We start from the raw sequence: 23,579 nt of genomic DNA on the forward strand, positions 1-23,579 counted from the left end.
TAAAGTTTAAAGGTTTGATATACTTATTATGCATAATAATTAGATATATTTGTTAATACAAAAAAAATGAATATTAAATTGTCAAAATTTAAATGTTTAGATATAATTATCGGTTTATTACATAATATAAATATTTTAATTTTTTTCAACCAGTAAGGGGTTCACCTTGCAAGGTGGATTGTGACTAACATACACAATTTACATACTAAATGTTCACAATTTACATACAATTTGAATTGTGAACATTCAATATGCAAATTTTGCATTTTGGACTCGAGTTCATAGAATAATTTACACTTTTTAGATATTTTGAATTGGGCTTGAGTTTGAAGGGAAGTTTTTTTTTTTTTTTTTTTTTTTTTTTTTTATAATTAAAATAAAATAAAATATCATCTAATTTTAATAGTGAATATCGAGTTGAGATGTGGGATCAAATATGGCCACTAGAGGAAAAAGTAGTTTAGAAATATCTCGTTGACATCGAAATTTTTAAAATTTCAAGGTTAATGATTGCTGTTTCTCTTTCAGATTCTCGTCTTCATGCATAGATTCTTGTTTTTGTAGATAATTACACAGCTACTATAATTTTGATTTATATAAGGATTTTGTTTCAATAATAGAACAAATTTGAAAAGTCTTGGTAGGATGAGACTAGTAGTAGGACAGTTGGGATATTCCCGTAATGGCTTATTTGTCCTTATAAATAAATAAATAAATAAATAAATAAATCATAGATCATGAATCGCAAAGTCCGTGGGTCCAATAAATATCAATAAATTTTTTTGGCGCCATACTATGTGGATAAGAACAAATATTTTTAAAAAGAAAAAAAAAAAAAAACAAAAAACAAGGAAGAATGAGATGGAGGTTGGGACGTTGAACTCCCACTATTTCAAATTATTCAAAACCTAACATGACTTTTTTTTATTTGACCTAACAAAAATATAAAGAAAATTACAAGTAATGCGACTATGCTGCACTAATATAATCAACTGTTGAAAAAAGACAAATAGTCAAATACCATGAGCAATTGCAAAGTGTTTATTAGCATTTATTGTCATTCATTTTGCCAATAAATGTGTCTCGTTAAAAGTGTACTTGATAAAAATTTAAAGATGAATATTATCGGATATCAAAGAATTAGTGAATTACTGAAGAAAAAAAAAATTACATTCTCTTCCCTATTATAGGTGTTTGGTCGACATGAATTATAATTTTTTTGCAATGAAATTCAGTAGCAATTAAAACTACATTGTTTGGTTGGATGGAATTGCAATTTTTTCAATTCATTGAATTGGAGTTCAACAGTAGAAGGGAAAGGAGAAAATGAAGAAATTGTCACATTTTCCCTTAATTATTATTATTTCAAAACGTTTATGATTTTTTTACAAGATAGTATTTGTTTTATACTTTCTCAAACATTTTTAGTCGAAAGAATCAAAGCCCCCACCATCGGAGATCGATCCTATGACCACTTATTTAGAATGGTAACAGAAATATCATCACACTACATGGTAATATTAAACAAAGGCATTTTAGTCTTTATATCTTCACTTTTCATTTTCAATAATTTTATTCCTCTTTATCAAACAATGTAATTTGAATTTTTATTTTATTTTCATCTTATTCTTTTCTCACGAAATTACAATTCCTTTCTTCCCAACCAAACGTCATGTTATCAAAATATAGATAAAACAAAGAGCAGCGTTATATGGACATATGATCAAGATTTTTTTTTTTTTTTTTTGAAGAAAACAAATAGATTTAAGTTACTTTTTGGAAAAATAGCGGTTTTAGTCTATTAATTATATTTAGAGTTAATTTTATTTTTTGTCCTACTGTTATAGGGGCAATGTTGAAAAAATCGCTAGGCACCCTCTAGGCGCCTGGGGACCGCCTAGGGCGCCTAGAGCGTCTAGGCGCGGTTTTTGCAACAGTGTATAGGGGTCATTCCAATTTTAGTCCACCATTATTTGTTTTGTCACATTGCAACCATTGTTATTATAAGTGTTCCACTTTTAGTCCACCGTTAGAATTTCCGTCAGTTGGCTGTGTAGTACAAGGGAATTTTTGTCTTTCCTCCATTGTCTCTTCTTACCTTTACTTCCCATGCCAGACCATGATTGACTAAGGAAATCAGATAATTAACCCTAAAACCTAAAATCGAATGCGAATCTAAGTATAACTTCACCGCAATAATGTCGCTGCAGTTAGTGGCGATGGCAATCGTAATAGCGTGCGCAACGACATCGATGGAGGGGGAGCTGTCGTCGTTGAAGTACGCCAAGTGGGCGCAGCAGAACAACATGAAGCTTTCGTCGTCGACGAAGCAAATCAAGTCGTCGTCATTGTTAGCAAAGGAATAACACAACAAAGAGTCGTGTGCAGCGTCGTCGTCGTCGTCAGAGCAAGACAAGGCCAAGACGACGACTTTCCGTCCGCAGTGGTCGACGGAGGAAATGGATGGCAAAGAGGACTTTCTTTCATTACCTTGGGCAGCGACGACAGAGAGGAACTCTAGCGAAGCAGCGGCCCTTTGGCGTGTGATAGCTTTGCGATCTTCTCTAGCGTAGCTTTCCCCTCCGGCGTTTACAGAGGCAGCAACCCCTTTGACAGAGCAGTGGTGACGGCGGTGAGCTAATCAGGTGGATAGCATGGTTGAGCAGTGGTGGTCGACGACCTTGTTTTTCCGAGCAAGCTAGTTGGGCAGTGGCGGCGTACGAAATTTGGCTGGGAAAGGAAAAAAGGAAAACCAGTGAAAAGGGTAAAGAAGAAGCTTCAACCATAGAATGACAAAAATACCCCTCGATTACACGGCCATGAGACGAAATGTTAACGGTGGACTAAAAGTGGAACACTTATAATAACAGTGGTCGCAATGTGGCAAAATAAATAATGGTGGACTAAAATTGGAATGACCCCTATACCAGTAAGACCAAAAATAGAATTAACTCTTATATTTATATTGTAGATTCAGTCCATGCATTATTACCGTTTTATGTGTGAAGTGGCAATTTTAGTCCGCAACTAACAAATTATGTTAATAATAATAATGCATTTTAAATTTCTAAATTATTGAGGGAGACCTTAGTTATTTTTTATTTATATCATTTTGTATTAATTAATTAATTAATCATTGAGTTTGACATATACTTTTTTTTTTTCCACTGGAATGCAGCTAAAAATTAACATTGCACTTCAAATTCTCAAATTATAAAAAGACATTAGTCTGTCACTCATTTGATAGAGTTTCTCAAATTCTCTCAATTAAATCTTCATATATAAACCGATTCTCTTCATTTGTAATGAAAAATTTCTAGTTTTCTAAGATTTATAAACATGTATCTACTTATCTTTAACTTCAAAGTTAAATGTCAATTTACTGGTCAGATAATGAATTTATCTTTCTAAATAATCAAGGTGATATTTATATGTTTGGTTTCATAAGTGTAATATATGACCAATATGTATTATTTGTAATGTTTTTGTTTCTTACATAGATTCTTGAAAAGCATTTAAGCAAAATGTATGTTTAAATAACATATATTGATTTTTGAATTATAATATGTATATTCATATAAGTTTTTCATATTAAAATTTCTTTATACGAGCAAACTATTTCATAATTTTTTTTATATCTGTCAATGATCTAATATGCTTGTTTTTTGTGATGTTTTGTTGCAAATGGAAAATTGAAAATCCAATTGTGGTAGAACCATTGCTCTCTTTTTATTTTTATTTTTCTTTTTTCAAAGAAAATGAAAATGATATATGAATTGAAAGCGCTTATAGATTGAAGATTTACTCCAACTTATTGACATGAAAACAACAATGCACTTAAATTCGTAATATTTATTTCAACTAGTAATATTTAGTAAATTTAGAAACCAAAATAAATTTAAAATTTTATTAGCTACACTCCATTGAAAAAATAATTTTGTCAAACTCAATGATTCCTTAATTATTTAATACAAAATGATATATATAATGACTAAGGTGTCATTCAATAATATAGAAATTTAAAATGCATTATTAATATTAACATAATTTGTTAGTGGTGGACTAAATTTGCCACTTTACACATAATTAAATAGAAAACTTTGTATATGATAATAATTTATGACCCGAGTCTACAATATGAATATAATTGATGGACTAAAACCACAATTTTTTCTTTATTTCTTTTTTTTTTAATGTCCATAGCGACATAGCATGTACAAATATAGACAATAATATAATGGAAAAAAGGTCAAACTTTTTGAACTAAACATATTTGTGAGAAATTAGATCTAAATTCATGTGTTCATTTGAAATGAAGTTTTTTTTTTTTTTTTAGGTATATACTCTACTACTTTAGCTGTACCAAGGCTTTCAAACAAAGTCAGAAAATTAAAGATTCATTAAACTTTTTTTTTTTTTTGAAAAAAAAAACTTGCATTATACTAAAATAAAAGATTCATTAAAATAAACCCTTTAATTTCTCCATTTATTTTATTTTTAAAAATTTGTTTCTTACACCGTCAATTTCAATTGACAGAATGTTAACCATAGTTATCCAATAATGTTGTTTGTTGCTGCTACTAGGGCTGGGCATTTCGGTTCGGTTTATTCGAACCGAACTGAATCGGTCCCAAACCGAAGTACCGATCGATACTTGGTTTGGGTAACCCGATCGGTTCAGTTCGGTTAAAACCCGAACCGAATCGAAGAACCGATCAATTTTTTTATTTTATTTTATTTTTTATATATAATAAATATATACAATCTACTTAAATGTCTTAAGTGAGGTTTGAACCCTTAACCACCAAGTTAGACATTAAGAGCTTTACCCATTAAGCTAAAGGCACATTTGTGTTAATATTTACATTTGTATGTTAATAAAGGTATATGTTATTTTATTAAATGTTGTAAACTTCAATTGTAATAGACAAAATTATCCCTACTACATTATTGTTAGACTAAAATACCCTTATACCGTTATAACACCGTTATTATTTAATTCTAAAACTTTCACAATTCTATCATTATTATCATACACCTATATCTAATTATCTATGATATCTTTTTCTTATTATTTAATTATCATTTTATTAAAATCATTATATAATTAGTTTAATTGTTGATTATATTTTAATTAAATTTTTATGAATAATAAATCATATATGTGTGTGTGTGTGTGTGTGTGTGTGTGTGTGTGTATATATATATATATATATATATATATATATATATATATATATATATATATATATATATATATATATATATATATATATATATATAGGCAAGCACACGCACCAATATATGTGACCGGTTACTAGTTAGTATTATATATATTTTATTTATTTATTGTAAAAACAAAGTATAAATTATATCAAAATTGTTTACATTATTAATAAACAAAATATCAATTTTGTTCATCTCTATAGTTTTCAAATACGATGATTAAAATTTACTAATTTAAGGATTTTGCGAAATATAATTTGAACTATAATTTGTAATTATTTGCATTTATCAATTTTTTAATGTTGGGCATAAATTTTCGCGCATCACTCGTACAAAATGCTAGTATTATATATACATATTATAATAATTAATAATTTTAACTCCTCAAGTCCTCAGATCTCAACTCTAAGTCGTAAGTCTCAACATTTGACATTTTAATAATTCTTATTTTTCAAATATTAACTATAGATGGATGATTCTTTATATTGTCATCAACAAAACACTTCAAGTGGCACTCCAAGTGAGCCAACTGAACAATCAGGCAAGTAAAAAAGGAAACGTTTATTTAGTGGACTTCTACCAAAATCAAACCGAATACCGAACCGAACCGAACTCTATTTTAAACCGAATGGTTTAATTTTTTTAAAACCGAAAAACCGAAACCGAAACCAAAAAAAACCGAGTCGAAACTCGAAGTGCCCAGCCCTAACTGATACTGAAAGTAGGATGTGATGGGATAAACTGAGAATGACCCTTAAAATTTTTATGTGATATTATAATTATTTTGATGTAAACTACGGAATAATATTTAATACTTTAAAATAGTATAATATTAAAAAGTGAAATCTATACTATATATAAAAAAAAAAATCATCCATTCTAATTTCCTGCCCAAAACACTCATATACCATTAATTAAAGTTTGCGTAATATTGTAAAATATGGTAATGCAATTTCTCAAAACACTCATATACCATTAATTAAGGTTTGCGTATCAATTCCTATTCGCACTATAATTTTACATTAAAATATGGTAATACAATTCCAATACAATATATTCTTTCATACTTTCCTATTCCTAATGAAATTCTAGATTAAAATGGCTAATATATCTATACTTCTATACTATTAATAAAAACAAATTCCTATTTTTGCAATTTCCCGCCCAAACTACCTCCAAATCAATATTACTATATAAAATCTAATAATTATTATAGTAATTAAGCTAATAATTATAATTACATGAATATCTATGCTATATATAAAAACAAAATCCTTCATTTTAACTTTCCACCTAAAACAGTCCTATACTATTAAGATTTACATAATACTGTAAAATACTGTAATAGAATATATTGTTTCATACTTTCCTATTCGTATTACAATTCTACATTAAAAATCACATTCTAATATTATAAAATAGTGTAATACAATTAGAATATATTATTTCCTACTTTCCTATATGTACTATAATTTTACATTAAAATTCATATTCATAATACAATACAACAATATTAAAATTCATATTTCTATTCAACAATATTATATTATTCATTCTCCCGTTAAAAATTATATTCCATTATTAGTTTTGTAATTCTTCGTTAATTCTCTGCTAAATTTACTAAATTTCAAACTCACATTAAAACTCAACTGCCTGGCTGAATAATTGATATGTATTTAAAAATAATAATTGTTTGAAAATAAAAATTGCACGAAAATTAGGCCAATTCAAAAAGCAAATGAATATTAATAATTAGCTAAAATTTAAAAAATGATCCAAAATTAACCAAAATGAAAAAAGAAAATCACCAGACCGCCCAAACAATGTTATTAATATGTAAATTGAAAAAGAAATATGTTATTAATATTTGACTAAAAATATTTATTAAAAAAATAATTTACTATTAATAATTAACTAATTGATATGTATTAAATAAAAATAATTTACCGAGAATATAAATAGCACGAAAATTAAGCGAATTGAAAAAGAAAATAAATATTAATAATTGACTAAAAATTAAACAAGATCCCCATATTAACTATTTCGAAAAGTAAACGGATTAATTATAGTATAGGTAAATAGGGAAAAGGTATCTGTTATTAATAATTTACTAGAAATATATATATATATATATATATATATATATATATATATATATATATGTGTGTGTGTGTGTGTGTGTGTGTGTGTGTGTGTGTGTGTGTGTGTGTGTGTGTGTGTGTGTGTGTGTGTGTGTGTGTGTGTGTGTGTGTGTGTTATTAATACTTAACTAATTAATACATATTAAAAAAATAATTGGTTGATATTTCAAAATAAAGATTGGCATGGGAATTAGTTCAATTGGAAAAAGAAATGAATATTAATACTTAATTTAAAATTAAAAATGATCCCAAATTGACTCAAATGAAAAAAGGAAATTAAATGGCCAGACGCTTACACAATAGTATATATAAATTGGAAAAGCTTAAGGGATTTTCCAGAAAGTTCAATTCGAAACGAAAGCAACATGGGTTTGATGGAAATCATGTTGATAGCTGAAGAGTTGGTGTATGACAAGGAATCGTTGAAGACAAAGGATGAAGGTAACACATTTGACGGATGAAAAAAAAAAAAAAAAAATGTCTACGACTCTGTGATGAATGACATTGATTCTAATGGAGATGGATTGTTGTTTGTGTATGGTTACGGTGGAACATGCAAGACGTTAGTATGGAGAATGTTATCTTCAAAGATAAGGAGGCGCGGTGATATTGTTCTCAACGTTGCTTCTAGTGAAATGACATCTTTGCTCTTGCCAAGAGGCAGAATAACGCATTCCAGATTTGCTATACCATTCTCTTTGAACGAAGATTCCACGTGTAATATATCTTGACCTTGCTAAGCTTATAATAAGGAGCAAATTGATAATATGGGACGAAGCAGCGATAATGCATAAACATTGTTTTGCGGCTTTAGATAAAACCATGAGGGATCTTTGAGGTTCGCCATACCGGGTAATGATGAAAAGACATTTGGTAGAAATACAGTAGTTTTGGGCGGCGATTTTAGACAGATTCTTCCCGTTATTCCGAAAGCAACTAGACTAATAGTTGTCACAACCACTATTAATTCTTCATACCTTTGGACAAATGGCAAGGTATTGAGGCTCACGAAAAACTTGAGATTATGGAGCTTAGCTTCAGCGGAAGATAGACAGACAATTGATTGGTTTTCAAAATGGATTGCAGACATCGGAGATGGGATTACAAGGGTTGTAACTGACGGTTTGTATGAGATCGATATTCCTGCATGATTTCTGTTTAAGTGTGGACTCGATCCCATAGCAACTATAGTGGAAAGCACTTTCCTAAACGCGAGATATGACATGCTTGATGAGTCGCACCAAGAAGGCCAAGCGATCCTATCACCGACTTTAGATGTTGTTGATCAAATTAGTCAGTACATGTGCGACATGAACACTGTAGAAGGTTGAACATATTTAAGTTGTGACTTTTTGTGTAAGGCAGAATTATATTAAATGGTGAAAATCTATCAGAAGTACACACTCCTGAATTCGTAAATAGTTTGAGATTGACTGAACTTCCTAATCATTCATTGACATTAAAGGTTGGTGCACCTGTTATGTTAGTGCAGAATATAGACCACTCTATTGGTCTTTGCAACGATACGTGCTTCTTCGTCACAAGATTGTCCGATCACAATATCGAAGCAAGAATAGTTAATGGGACTAATGAAGGAACCAAAGTTCTTATCCCCCTAATGTCTCTTACTCCTTCTGATACAAGATTGCCCTTCAAGTTCCAGCGTAAATAATGCCCGTTGATGCTCGCATATGTCATGACTATCAACAAAAGTCAGGGACAACCAGTAACTCACATTGGGTTATTGCTGAAAAAAACGGTCTTTAATCACTGTCAATTGTACATAGCTTTTTCCCGAGTCACCCATCCTGATGGCCTGAAGGTGTTAGCTCTAGACAAAGATGGACAAGATTCTGTTGCTACTACCAATGACGTCTACAAAGATGCTTTCAATCATGTGTAATTCCAACAAGTGATATTATGTTTTCTTTTTATGCGAAGATGACAAAATTGGTATATATCTACACAGAAAATATATCTTCTATACAAATAAATTAGGATAGCAAATGATTTCTATAATTGAGTTGCTAGACAACGAGCAAATTTACACAATTAATACAAATCCTAAACATTGATATATAAATTCTATAAAGTTTCAGCACCGGATTCGTATATCTACACATTAACTATTAATTGAGTAATTATTTGTTCAAATTCAAGCAATGATAATATCATAAAATACAATAGTGTTTCGATCAATCTCAATTCTTCAATTGCATTATATAATATTCAATGTTATAATTTATATAATTGTATATCGATTTAAATATTCTTAAAATATTATAACAAATCTATTCCGTTACTAGTTAAAATAATATGGAGTAAAACATTTATGTAACTTGAATTTTATAATAATGTTTCATTGCGCGGTTCATTATTTTATATTTTTTTTTTTTGAGATATTGCGCGGTTCATTATGGTGTATATAACTATTTAATAATTATAATAATATAAGAAATCATAAATTATAATAATAAATATATTATTATTATACAAAGTTCCCCTTTAGAATTTTAGTAATATAATTTCTATCTACTACACTAATAAGAGTCAAAGAGAGTTAGACCTATAATGGGTAGAAAAATGAAGGTCAAATCTTTTAATCAAATGAATGAGCTCAGATTAAAAAAAAAATTTATTCATTATCAATAAATTAAATAAGAGAAATAATTTAATTAGTTATATTGTCTTTATTTTTCTCCAATATAAAAATTCTTTACATTCAAATTCATCAATTGATTATATTCCTATCTTGTTCCCACAATGTCTTTATTCAAAAATAAAAATTATTCATTATCAATAAATTAATTAAGAGAAATAATTTCATTAGTTATATTGTCTTTATGTTTTTTTTTTCAATGTAAAAATTCTTTACATTCAAATTCATCAATTGATTATATTCACCACATTGTCTATTATCTTTTTTTGTGCCCTATTTTTAAATTAAATATCAAAGTTATAATACAAAATAATGCTATATATTTATTTACCAAGTATTTTATTAATACCATGAATAAAATAAAAAAAATATAATTAATAAAGACAATCATATTAACTACTTAGGTGATTTGTTGACAAAGAGAGTATTCAAATTAAATTACACAACAAATTGAAGTGTGAAACTAACTCGCAATGTCTTTGTTTGACAATTAGCAGTTAGCGGTTAGCGTTAGTGGATTTGACCAGCGAATTATATCAACGGTGGGTAAAAAGATATTTTTAAAAAATCATATGTTTAAATTAACATGTAAAATGACCTAAGGGTATACATATATTTCATAATAATAATAATAATAATAATAATAATAATAATAATAATTGTTTTTAAAAAATAATAATAATTTAATAACAGAAATAAAATAAAATAAAATAAAATAAAACATATGGGGAACCGAATGTGAGAAAAGTGGCATAGGAGCCTCAGGCTCCAATTTAAAAATAAAGCAAGAGATGGGCAAGCAGTGAGCCAGCGAAACTGGCTCTTGTTATTCAAGGAGTTGAAATGGCTCTACAGTTTTTTTTTTTTTTTTTTTTTTTTTAATATAGAGGTGTTTTGGGAAAATTATTCTCAAAAATGCTAAGTAAAAATATTGTAAATTGCAATGTTTGTATTTTCAGTGGTTTGGAACAAATTTTTGTTTCAAACTGTTGAATAACCAAACACTTTATTTAGCATTTTGATCTTTGGGTTACATCATATTTACCAATCGTCCAATATCTTTGGGATACATTATAATTAAATTTTTAAAATTTTTACTACATCTAAATTCATTAAATTAGGAATTTCTTTATCCATAATAATTTATTCAACAATAATGATTGAACTAAATGAACACTGAGCAAAACACCTAAAGGACTGGCACCGTTGATTCATTCATTGATCTTGTATATATGTGTATTCATTAAATATATTAGAACTTTTTGCAACAAAAATACTTGGTTACTATTTAAAATTTTTTTAGTAACAATTATAATGAATCTCCTATATTACATTGTATTCATATACTATGAGTTACATATTTAAATAAACAAATTCGATATTAAATTACTTATGTGTTATGTATGAACTTCTCATATATATAATATTGCATTGATATAATTTCAAATATTTATTTAATTATAAACATTGGACATTAACTCATCGTCAATGCGCTGTAAAACTAGTATTATTATATAGAGTTAGTCGTCCTTTAATAACTAACGCAATTAAATAACATGCATTATCTATTTGTTTACATTAACAAATTAGAAAGGGATAGTATTCTTGATCCATAATCTCAAATTTTTTTTTCCAAAACTCGTGAAATTTAAAACCCTAGGGGAGGGTTGATATTTTTCCCAAAATAACGGAGTTGCAGTTCAGTGGAGTTCCAATTACTTTAAAGTTTAAACGAAATGTAAGTCATTCTCACATTTTGGAATTAAGAAGTAAAATAAAAGTTTCAATTCCCTTCAACAAAACCTCCCATAATTAGAAACACAACAATATTTATAAAAATATTATTCTTTTTGATTTATAATAATAAGTATAGTAGCTTTTTGAAGGTTTTTTTTGTTCTTTAACTATAGTACTCCTTAGTAATAAATTAATAACCAGGGATCGAGTCTCACCAGCGGCAGTGTGGGAGCTACCTTTCAAAGTGAAGGGGGTTCTTTGTGCGCAATGTGCAAAGGTCTAGTCTTTATGGTTCATGTTCAGTTGAGTTACCATGATTTACATAATTCAAAATACTTTATCGGGTCAGAGTGTGGGGGGCCCTTAGAGTTGGGGTTCAACCTTTTGAAAGAATAAATTAATAACCTTTGCTTTCATTATTTGGGATCACATTTAATATATTAAAGTTGACTCTCTAGAAACAGCCAACTAAATCATCAGTTACAGTTTTCAAAAAAAATCATCAGTTACATTTAAGAGTATTAAAAACTCTCAGCCAGTCGGCCAGCTGTCCCCTTATGATGAATAGAAAATCTTTTTTTTTTTTTTTTTAATGCTATGAATGCCTCCGCTAAGACTTGAACTCACAACTTCCTAATAAATGTTTAATATAGGAGCCATTTAAACACAAGAACACAAGGTGCTTGGCAATAGAAATCCTTTTAAATTCTTAAAAACATCAAACTATCCAAGGTTATGTTGAAAGGATATATGAAAAATGATGGTTTTAGTTTATTAATTATGCTTAAATTGTATACTCAGTCTATAAATTATTGTTCTATATAAAAAAATTTTCTTTAATTATATTGAAAGTGAATGTTTCAATCCATTACTTATAAATTTTGTTAAAATTAAAATTTTATTTTGATTTGTCAAATTATTAGAGGACAAATTGATCATTTTGTAAAATTTTCTCAAGTATAAAAAAATAATTAATGTTAACAATTTTTTTTTTTATAAGAGATTGAAATAGCCACTTTTAACATAATTAAAAGGGGAAAGTTGCCAAGGACTTTGTAGTCCTCCCTCATAATGGGATTGAGGCTTAGTAGAGGTGATATTGACTCTTTGTGGACTCTTTATGCTTCAATTGGTTGTGATATTGACTCTTTGTACTTTAATTGGTTGAGAAAGTAGTTATAAACAGATATTGCATTGTAATAGAGTTAATAGTATTCAAAAAAAAAAAAAAAGTTGTATAGAGCAATAATTTGTATATATCAACATTTGAATGCTGAAAAATTAAAAAAAAAAAAAGGGTGGGATCAATTTTATAAATATTGCAAACTTGAAAATTTGCAATAATTATAAAAATGATATCATTTTTTTTTTTTTACTAAAATCATCAACCATTGTTGAACAATGATGGGCGGGTGTGATCAGTTCTCACTTTTTATTTGAAGGGCTTGTCCTCACGATACTCTATTTTATGGTGATTGTAAGGACAGAGATAGGGAAAACATAAACAACCAAAGACACGGAGAAAAGAGTAGTCAGGATGCTTTTTGTTGATAATTACATACGTGCTAAGATTATTTAAGGTTGCAGAGGGGCATACAATTAATCAGAAAAATTGTTGTTTTATAGCTCTATGCCCAAAACCTGGTAGGGACAAAAGCTTGGGCAAGTAAAGTCAGGCCACAATGTGTCTATGACGTCTCTCAACACGACCGTTTTGTTCATGGGCGTAGGCATATGATTGACGATGGTTAATCCCAATAAGACTGATAAAAAGTTAGCCAAGTTTCTTGTATTCACCACCTATATCAGTTTGAATGACTTTAATTTTGGTGGAAAAGGTGCGCTCAACTAGAGCTTGAAACCGAGGAAAAATAGTATAAATGTATTTCTTTAATTTCATGGGAAAGAACCAAATGTATCTGGAATAATCATCAATAAATATAACTAAATAACGATGACCTTCATTATTCAATAAAACTGGGGATGATCCCCAAATATCGGTGTAAATTAAATTTAAAACAAACGAACTAGATGTTGTGACTCTTTCTAGAGGAAATCGTGAGGATTTTCTTAGTTGACAGGCAGAACAAATAGAATTATTACTATCACTTGATGACTTTGACACTGAACAATGACGTATAATTACCGACTTGAGGAGTGTCGTTACTGGTGTAGGTTTTTCACTTGTTGCAAATTATATACATATATAATATAGATTTAATTTTGGGTTTTTGGACAGATTGGATGGTGTTTTACCCGACCCGATTGCCAATTAAATCGGAATTGGGTGAACCAATGGCGTGAGTTGCTTCTCGGATTCGGATATCCCTTTCGAGTGAGTTGTCGGGTCGCGGGTGGGGCGGGCTGGATGGGTTCTGCACAGCCCTACTGACCGCACGGTAAAGTCTGGCCACAATAGGACTTAACCGTGTGTGTATTTGTGTGTGTGTGTGTGTATATATAGGAAACAAATCAAGAGCAGATGTTTCCTTAGGTGAAATATAGGGTTTAATCACATCCATTGATTCAGTCAAGATAAGGATCCATATTAAATATCTTTTTTTTTTTAAAAAAAAAACACACGGTGGCATTATGTTTTTTTTTTTTTGTTGGTTTAATTAGGTAAGATTCAAACTTTGTTTGAATTGTTTAAGTAGTTGTGTTGTGTCCTAAGTGAATTAAAAATATGATGATACGACTAGTGATTTTAATTGGGCCAACTCGTTTAGTTTCGTGCTATCCCTATTTGGTTGTCAAGCTTATCGATTAATTTTTTTTTTTTTAAGTAAGATTTAAATTTCGTGGTGCTAATTCTTAAACCTCAAGCTTTTAGCCTTATCTAGCACGCTTAACTAAACTTTTTACATTTTCAAATTAACATTCAAAACTTTCAACGATAATAAACTAGTGCATTTACACTAATAAATACAAACGTATATATTATTCAATCAATCTAAACATCCATTCTCAAAATCCAACTAAAAATAATTAATATATTTACACTATGATATAATAATTATAATAAAAAAAATTTTCTAAATATTTATTTCATAAAAAATATTTTATTTTGAAATAAATTTATTAATATATTTATATAATTTTATTTACAAATTTAATAAAAAATAGTAAATATGAACTTATTTTTCCACATTATCATTGAAACAAAGAAAAGTCTTTAGTGATTGCACTATCATTCAATCTTGGGTGCTCGTCAAAGGCAATTGAATAGGGATGGGAAATTTCGAGAATTGAACTCAGGACCTATCGCAACCTAAGCGAGACTCATACCACTAAACCAAATGCCCATCTTTATATATGAATATATATAATTCCCATATGACGTCGTACTGTATATATACATATATAATATAGATTTAATTTTGGGTTTTTGGTCTGATTGTATGGTGTTTTACACAACTCGACCCGCGCGCCCGTGTGTGTTGTTTGGTTGTCAAGCTTATCGATTGTGTCGCCCGTGACGCTTAAGTCATTCAATCTTAGGTGCTCGTCAAAGGCAATTGAATAGGGATGGGACATTTCGAGAATTGAACTCGGGACCTCTCGCACCCTAAGTGAAAATCATACCACCAGACCAAATACCCTTCTTTATATATGAATATATATAATTCCCATATGACCTCGTATTGTATATATAGTTATATACATATATTATATAGATTTAATTTTGGGTTTTTGGACGGATTGGATGGTGTTTTACCTAACCCGACCCGAATGCCAATTAAATCGGAATTGGGTGAACCAATGGCGTGAGTTGCTTCTCGGATTCGGATATCCCCTCTGTGTGAGTTGGCAGGTCGCGGGTGGGGCGGGTTGGATGGGTTCTGCATAGCCCTATTGACCGCACGGTAAATTCTGGCCGCAATAGAACTTAGTCGTGTGTGTGTTTGTGTGTGTGTGTGTATATATAGGAAACGAATCAGGACCAGATGTTTCCTTAGGTGAAATATAGGGTTTAATCTCATCTATTGATTCAGTCTAGATAAGGGTCCAGATTAAATATCTTTTAAAAAAAAAAACACACGGTGGCATTATGTTTTTTTTGTTTGTTTGTTTAATTAGGTACGATTCAAACTTCGTTTGAATTGTTTAAGTAGTTGTGTTGTGTCCTAAGTGAATTAAAAATATGATGATACGACTAGTGATTTTAATTGGGCCAACTCGTTTAGTTTCGTGCTATCCCTATTTGGTTGTCAAGCTTATCGATTAATTTTTTTTTTTTAAGTAAGATTTAAATTTCTTGGCGCTAATCCTTAAACCTCAAGCTTTCAGGCTTATCTAGCACACTTAACTAAACTTTTTACATTTTCAAATTAACATTCAAAACTTTCAACGGTAATGAACTAGTGCATTTACACTAATAAATACAAACGTATATATTATTCATTGAATCTAAACATCCATTCTCAAAATCCAACTAAAAATAATTAATATATTTACACTATGATATAATAATGATGAGCCAAAAAAAGATAACCAATTCTAAATGCTCTCTAGCCAACGGTCGGAGGAAGATCGTGATCTCCTTGAACGGAGCACGAAGAAGCACAAACGCACTACCGGGGAACCGTCGAGTCGAGAGATGGACAGGGCAGAAGAAGGGGAACAGCGAGCGGATGTGGAATTTGTCAACGAAACCCCGACGGAGGAGATGGTGGACGGTGACGCGGGCGGAACGACTGCTACACCACCTCTAACGTTACCCGTTTTTGTGCAGGTACCGATGACATCTCAGAGGACTTACGCACATAGTGTGTCGACCTGGCGTATCTCCCCTGCCTACCTACGTGTGAGGAGACGGATGGGAATCCAGAGGAGATTTTTGACGAGAAGGACGATGACCCTCTGTGCCCCACAATTCGATTGACACAGGCGGAGCTAGACGCGATCCGAGCACCATGGAGACAGACGCTTATTGTCAAGGTAATGGGCAGGCGAGTGGGTTATGCGTACTTGCTCCGGAGACTATCTATGATGTGGCGATCAAAAGGAATCATGGATCTAATTGCCGTCGCGAATGATTATTTTCTGGTGCGTTTTGGTTCAAAGGACGGTATGGAATTTGCAATGTTCGAGGGACCGTGGATTGTGATGGATCACTACCTCATAGTGAAGCCATGGGAGCCAGACTTCGATCCATTCACCGACAACACGGAGAAAGTTCTGGTATGGTTTGGAATACCTTGTTTACCTGCTGAGTACTATAACATTATTTTTCTCAGGAAGTTAGGAAACAAGGTCGGAAGATCGATCCGAGTTGATCAAGCTACAAGCTTGGTATCAAGGGGGATGTTTGCCAGAATCTCCGTAGAATTCGATATAACGAAGCCACTAATATCGAAGTTCAATTACGAAGGCATCCACTTGACCTGCTTCACCTGCGGCGTCTACGGCCATGTGGCGGAGGCATGTCCGACAGTCCACAAGCCAGCAGAGCAACCGGGGACTGATCGTGGAGAGGAGGCAGCGGGGCAGATCACGGATGCGACTAACAAGGCAAAAGAGAATCAGCATATCTATGTTGGAGAAGCGCCTTTTAGGGCGTGGATGATCGCACCTGGTCGGCGTCCACGGAGTAGAGCTCAACAGTCGGGTAAGAACCAGAAGGAGACGGGGGACCGAGGCCAAAACATCAACGCTAAAATTGATGGAGGTATCCAGGTATCTAGATATGCACCTTTGTCTATACAGGGGGATGATGGGGTGAACACGGAGGAGAGGGTTGAGGTGATCAATGATGGGGCGAGGTCCAACGTAGAAAGTCCAGGCGCAAGGAAGGAGACAGAGCCATGACACCAGGTGACAACACCGGCGTCGAGCGGGAAACAGAGAAGGCCGAATGTGATCGCCATAGGGAAGCAGATCGAGAATGAACCCGCTGAGGTGCGAAGACCACTGGCGAGAGGAGGAGAGTCATCTACCAGAATCCAGCGAGATGGGGTGGCGGGGCCTAGACGTGCAACAGAAGAAGATGAACACGTGGTTATACGGGGTGAGCAAGTCGGGCTAGTGATTAGCTCTTCGCGAGTGTTTTTGGGTGAGCCGACGGGGGATTTACCATCGCCTGTCTGGCAGGCCACAAAAGAACACCATGCTGATCTGCCGGAGAATCTTGATGACGACGGCGACGTGGTTATGGACTTGATGGGCCTGGGGTGAACCGAGAGATTAAGAGGGCACAAAGTGCCAGCTGAGTGTGTCGGCCGTTTTGGTGTTGTGTTTACGTTCACGGTTTGGTCTTTCCTATCTCTTTCTTTGGTTTGTTTTTATGGATTGCCTGCTCTGGAACTGCCAAGGGGCGAGTGGAAGACGTTTCCACCGTACCCTCAAAAACTTGCTGCAGATGCATAAACCTTGCATTTTGGGGTTGTTTGAACCAAAAGTGTCGGGCTCGCAAGCCAACAGCATCTGCTCGAAGCTAGGTTTCTCTGATTGGGTTTGAGTCGAAGCTTTAGGTTTTAGCAGGGGCATCTGGGTCTTTTGGAAAGACCCGGTACAAATTAATGTGCTTTTTACTCACCCGCAATTTATTCTATTGCAGGTCACCAAATGGGGGCTCCCACCGTGGTTTTTTGCTCCGGTTTATGGGAGTCCGACCCACCATCTCCGTCGCTGCCTATGGCGAGACCTCCGACAATCAAACAGGTCTATCGCGGGACCCTAGCTGGTGGCGGGGGACTTTAACGCCGTTACACAATGGGAGGATACTATGAATTATGTCTCGTTTTCATCCCAACGTAGTTCGAACTTCGTTTGCTGGATCCAAGAGGAGGGGCTCATAGATCTAGGCTTCTCCGGGCCGAAGCTGACATGGGTCAAAGACGGGTCAAGTGACCGAATCAAGGGCGCCCGCCTAGATAGGGCTATGTGTAACACGGATTGGCGGATTAACTTCCCAGAGGCACATGACACCCACCTTCCTCGAGTTGCGTTGGATCATGCCCCAATCTTGATTAAAATTGAAGGCGATAGGCAAAGGGCTATGCCATCTCGTTTTATGTTCCAAGCTGCCTGGCTCATGCACCCAGATATGCAAAGGGTGGTGGACCAGACTTGGGATAGTGCCTGTGAGATTCCGAGCAATACTTTTTCCCTAGCAAGCAAGTTAGCCGAGTGGAACAAGACCGAATTTGGCAATATTTTCAAACACAAAAGGATTCTTCTGGCCAGGTTGGGGGGGTATTCAAAGCAAACTAGAGGGGGGCTGTCACAGAGGTTTGATCAAGCTAGAAGTGAAGCTTCGGGAGGAACTTGAAGGCACCTTGTACCAAGAGGAACTGTTGTGGTTTCAGAGGTCCCGCGAGGAATGGATCGTGTCTGGCAACAGGAATACCGCTTTCTACCACGCGGCCGCAACGATTCGAAAGTCAAAGAACAAAATTTTGAGGTTATTTGATGACCAAGGGACTTGGATCACGGAGGAAAGTGAAATCAAAAGCCATGTCCAGAATTTTTATGCCAACCTCTTCGCCCAAAGTGATGAAGATTTATTGGGAGGGGACATCGAGGCGACCTTTCCTCGCTTATCTGCTACTGACGGGCGCACTTTCAATAGACAAGTCACAAAAGATGAGGTCCACACAGCTATCTCAGACATGAAACCATACAAGGCCCCGGGGCCCGATGGCTTCCCAGCAGCTTTCTATCAACAAATGTGGGAGGTAACGGGCGACGCCATTTTTGATATGGTCCACAAGGCCATCTCTACAAGCTACCTTCCTGAAGGCACCATTGATACCCTCACTGTCCTCATCCCCAAAGTGAAAACCCCAGAGAATATCAGACAATTCAGACCTATCAGTCTCTGTAACGTGAGCTACAAGATTATAACTAAGACTATCACAAATAGGCTAAAGGCTATCCTGCCAAAGCTGGTGGGGCCATACCAAAGCTCTTTCGTCCTGGACAGGCAAATTACAAATAATATAATTATTTACCAGGAAGCTATGCATACCATGCGTATTAAACAAGGAACAATTGGTCTAATGGCTATAAAGTTGGACCTAGAGAAGACCTACGATCATCTTTCGTGGGATTTTATTCAAGATACCCTCGAGAAAGCAGGTTTTAGGGAGGATTGGACAAAGGTTGTGATGACTTGCATACGCACGGCTAAGATTTCCATTGCGTGGAATGGCGAGCGGCTTCACTCTTTCAGTCCTGGAAGGGGCATAGGGTAGGGGGACGCAATGTCCCCCGCCATCTTCGTCCTCTGCATGAAACACCTTAGCCAACTCATCGCCTCGGAAGTTGGTAATAATAATTGGAAGGGTATTAACTTTAGTGCTAAGGGTCCTATTCTTTCTCACCTATGTTTTGCAGATGACATGGTTCTCTTTTCGGAGGCTTCTTTTGAACAGGTAGAGGTCATTCAAGCGTGCCTGGAACAATTCTGCAAGGCATCGAGGCAGAAAATCAGCCTGAGCAAATCTCAAGTTCACTTCTCGCGAAATACAGACCCGGCCCTGGCAGAAGCCCTAGCAAATAAACTTGGCATCGCAGCGACTGAGGATCTAGGGAGATACCTCGGTGTCCCATCCTTACATGGCTGAGCTACTTGTAGCACGTTCTCCGGTCTTCTGGAGAAAATATCAGCTCGTTTAGAAGGCTGGAAGGCGAAGACTTTAACCACAGCGGGGAGGCTTGTGCTAGCCAAATCTGTGTTAAATGCCATCCCCGTCTACACTATGCAAACGGCATACCTCCCAAAAAGCGTATGCATGGAATTGGAAAAGAGAACTCGGAAATTCATCTGGGGGTCGAATAGCGAGGGGAGCAACAAAATGAGCCTCATGAACTGGAACATGGTGACGTCCGAGAAAGACTCAGGGGGACTTGGACTTAGACGTTTACACGAACTTAACACTGCTTACATGATTAAGTTAGGTTGGAGACTCAAAACTGAACCCAACTGCTTATGGGCCAGAATTCTTGATGCGAAATATACACGGAACGGGAACCTCAACACAACGAATGTGGGAAGAAAGAAGATATCCAATGTCTGGAAAGGGGTGACTGCTGCATGGGGACGAATGGAAAAAGGACTGATCCGAGTAGTACGTAACGGGAAATCTACTCGGTTCTGGATGGACAGTTGGTTAACTCCGAGACCACTGTATGACCAGCTGCTCCATCCTATCTACCTTCCGGATTTGTACGCATATGTGGTGGACAACTAGGATAGATACCAAGGGTGGAAGTGGGAAAAACTTGACCACGTTCTGTCGCGAGAGACAATGGAACGTTTGGCAAGCTTCCTGTTGGTGGAGGAGAACGCGAATGATAGGATAGGTTTGGGTTTGAAAGAAAATGGAAAGTTCTCGATCAAGTCGGCGTATGAGCTAGTTGTGCAAGCCGAACCGTCACAGCCGGACGCCGAATGGAAAATAATTTGGAAGCTTTGCACACCGGGGAAAATATGCTTTTTCATATATGGCTCATGAAACATGGAAGAATCTTAACCAATGTAGAACGTGTTAGACGACACATAGCGACTGATGTAACTTGTTTTCGTTGTGCGGGACAGCCAGAAGATCTCAGCCACATTTTTCGCCGGTGTCCGGTAGCGAGGGAGATTTGGGAATCGGCGCTACCACGGAAAACAGCGGAGCAGCTCCATGGACTGAACTGGAATGAATGGTTCTCAGCGAACCTGAGGGGCGATGCCACTATGGGGTTTGACGAGGGATGGCCAGAACGTTTTGCCATTCGGCTCTGGTGGATGTGGAGATGGAGAAATGATGAGGTGTTCTGGCAAATAACGACTACTCCAACCCAACAAAGAGTCTGGCTTACAACCTATGATGCAGAGGTCACTGCGGCGTACGCGAAGTGCAGGGCATCGGGCAGGCACGCCACCCAACCTCATGTGTCTGCCGTAGCGTGGGAAAATCCTCCACAGGGCTGGTGGAAGATCAATGTCGATGGCTGTAGAAAGAGAAGTGGCGTCGCTGGGTGTGGGGGAATTCTGAGAGATCATACCGGGAAATGGTGTGGGGACTTCTCGTGCAACATCGGCCGGGGTAAGATCGAAGAGGCTGAAACCTGGGCAATATTACAAGGCATCAGACTCGCAAAGAGTCTAGGTGTAGATAAGCTCATCGTCGAAGGTGATTCTATAGCCGTCGTGGAGAGCATGAGGACCGGTGATGTGGATCGCAATAACATTGTTGGACATTGCATGAACAAAGATGTGGGACTAGCGCAGGTGGAATACAAACACGCTTATAGAGAACAGAACAAGGTGGCGGACGCCCTTGCATCGATGTCCATTTCCAATCAGATTGGCCTGCGTTTGTTGAGCGAGGCACCTCTGGAATTACGGGATGCTATTCATCATGATCGCGTCGGAGCTAAGTACCCTCGCAAGGCTCCCCGGGGGAGATATACAGGAAGCTGTGCCTACTAGTTTCTTTGTGTTATACCCTCATCTTGATAAAAAAAAAATTATGATATAATAATTATAATAAATTTTTTATTTCTAAATATTTATTTCATAAAAAAAATTTATTTTGTAATAAATTTATTAATATATTTATATAATTTTATTTACAAATTTAATAAAAAATAGCAAATATGAACTTATTTTTCCATATTACCATTGAAACAAAGAATAACCTTTAGTGATTCGAGCAAGTCCGTTTCAACTCATTAAAGATGAGATAACATTATATCATTCATTCTTGTGTGCTCGTCAAAGGCAATTGAATAGGGATGGGGCATTTCTAGAATTGAACTCAGGACCTCTCGCACCTTAAGCGAGAATCATACCACTAGACCAAATACCCTTCTTTATATATGAATATATATAATTCCCATATGACGTCGTATGACGTCGTATTGTATATATACATATATAATATAGATTTAATTTTGGGTTTTCGGACGGATTGGAAGATGTTTTACCCAACCCGAATGCCAATTAAATCGAAATTCGCTGAACCAATGGCGTGAGTTGGTTATCGAATTCGAATATCTCCGACGTGTGAGTTGTCGGGTTCTACAAGTTTTTTTTTTTAGATCATTTAATCTTGGGTGCAAGTTTTTTTTCTTGGCGCTAATCCTCAAAATCTCATGTTTCGCTTAAGTCATTAGTTGTCGAATCTTGGGTGCAAGTTTTTTTTCTTGCTTTTAGGCTTATCTAGCACGCTTAAGTCATTAGATCATTCAATCTTGGGTACTCGTCAAAGGCAATTGAATATGGATGGGGCATTCCGAGAATTGAACTCGGGACATCTCGTACCCTAAGCGAAAATCATACCACTAGACCAAATGCCCTTCTTTATATATGAATATATATAATTCTCATATGACGTCGTATTGTATATATACATATATAATATAGATTTAATTTTGGATTTTCGGAAATTTTGGATGGTGTTTTACCTAACCCGACCCGAATGCCAATTAAATCGGAATTGGGTGAACCAATGGCGTGAGTGCTTCTCGAATTCGGATATCCCCTCCGTGTGAGTTGTCGGGTCGCGGGTGGGGCGGGTTGGATGGGTTCTACACAGCCCTACTGACCGCACGGTAAAGTCTGGCCGCACTAGAACTTAGCCGTGTGTGTGTTTGTGGGTGTATATATATATATATATATATATATATATATATATATATATATATATATATATATATATAGATTGAGGATCAAATGAGGACGCATTCTTAGGTGAGGACGTGAGGACTAATCTTATGCGTTTGTTTTTTTATTTTGATGGCCCAGATTTGATTTCCTAAGATGACATGGATTGATTTTTTTTGTTAAAGTTGGGTATTAGTGTCTTTTTCTATTTTTT

The 23,579-nt window shown here is 34.7% G+C and overlaps 1 non-coding gene across 1 annotated transcript; it reads right to left on the minus strand.

Moving 5' to 3' along the window:
* Positions 1-22,986: 22,986 nt before the first annotated feature.
* TRNAP-AGG lies at positions 22,987-23,058 on the minus strand. The gene has a single exon. It is a non-coding gene; the product is annotated as a tRNA-Pro (tRNA).
* Between the last annotated feature and the right edge of the window lie 521 nt (positions 23,059-23,579).

This window comes from Ipomoea nil, unplaced genomic scaffold, assembly GCF_001879475.1.
Source record: "Ipomoea nil cultivar Tokyo-kokei standard unplaced genomic scaffold, Asagao_1.1 scaffold1250, whole genome shotgun sequence".
Taxonomy (NCBI): domain Eukaryota; kingdom Viridiplantae; phylum Streptophyta; class Magnoliopsida; order Solanales; family Convolvulaceae; genus Ipomoea; species Ipomoea nil.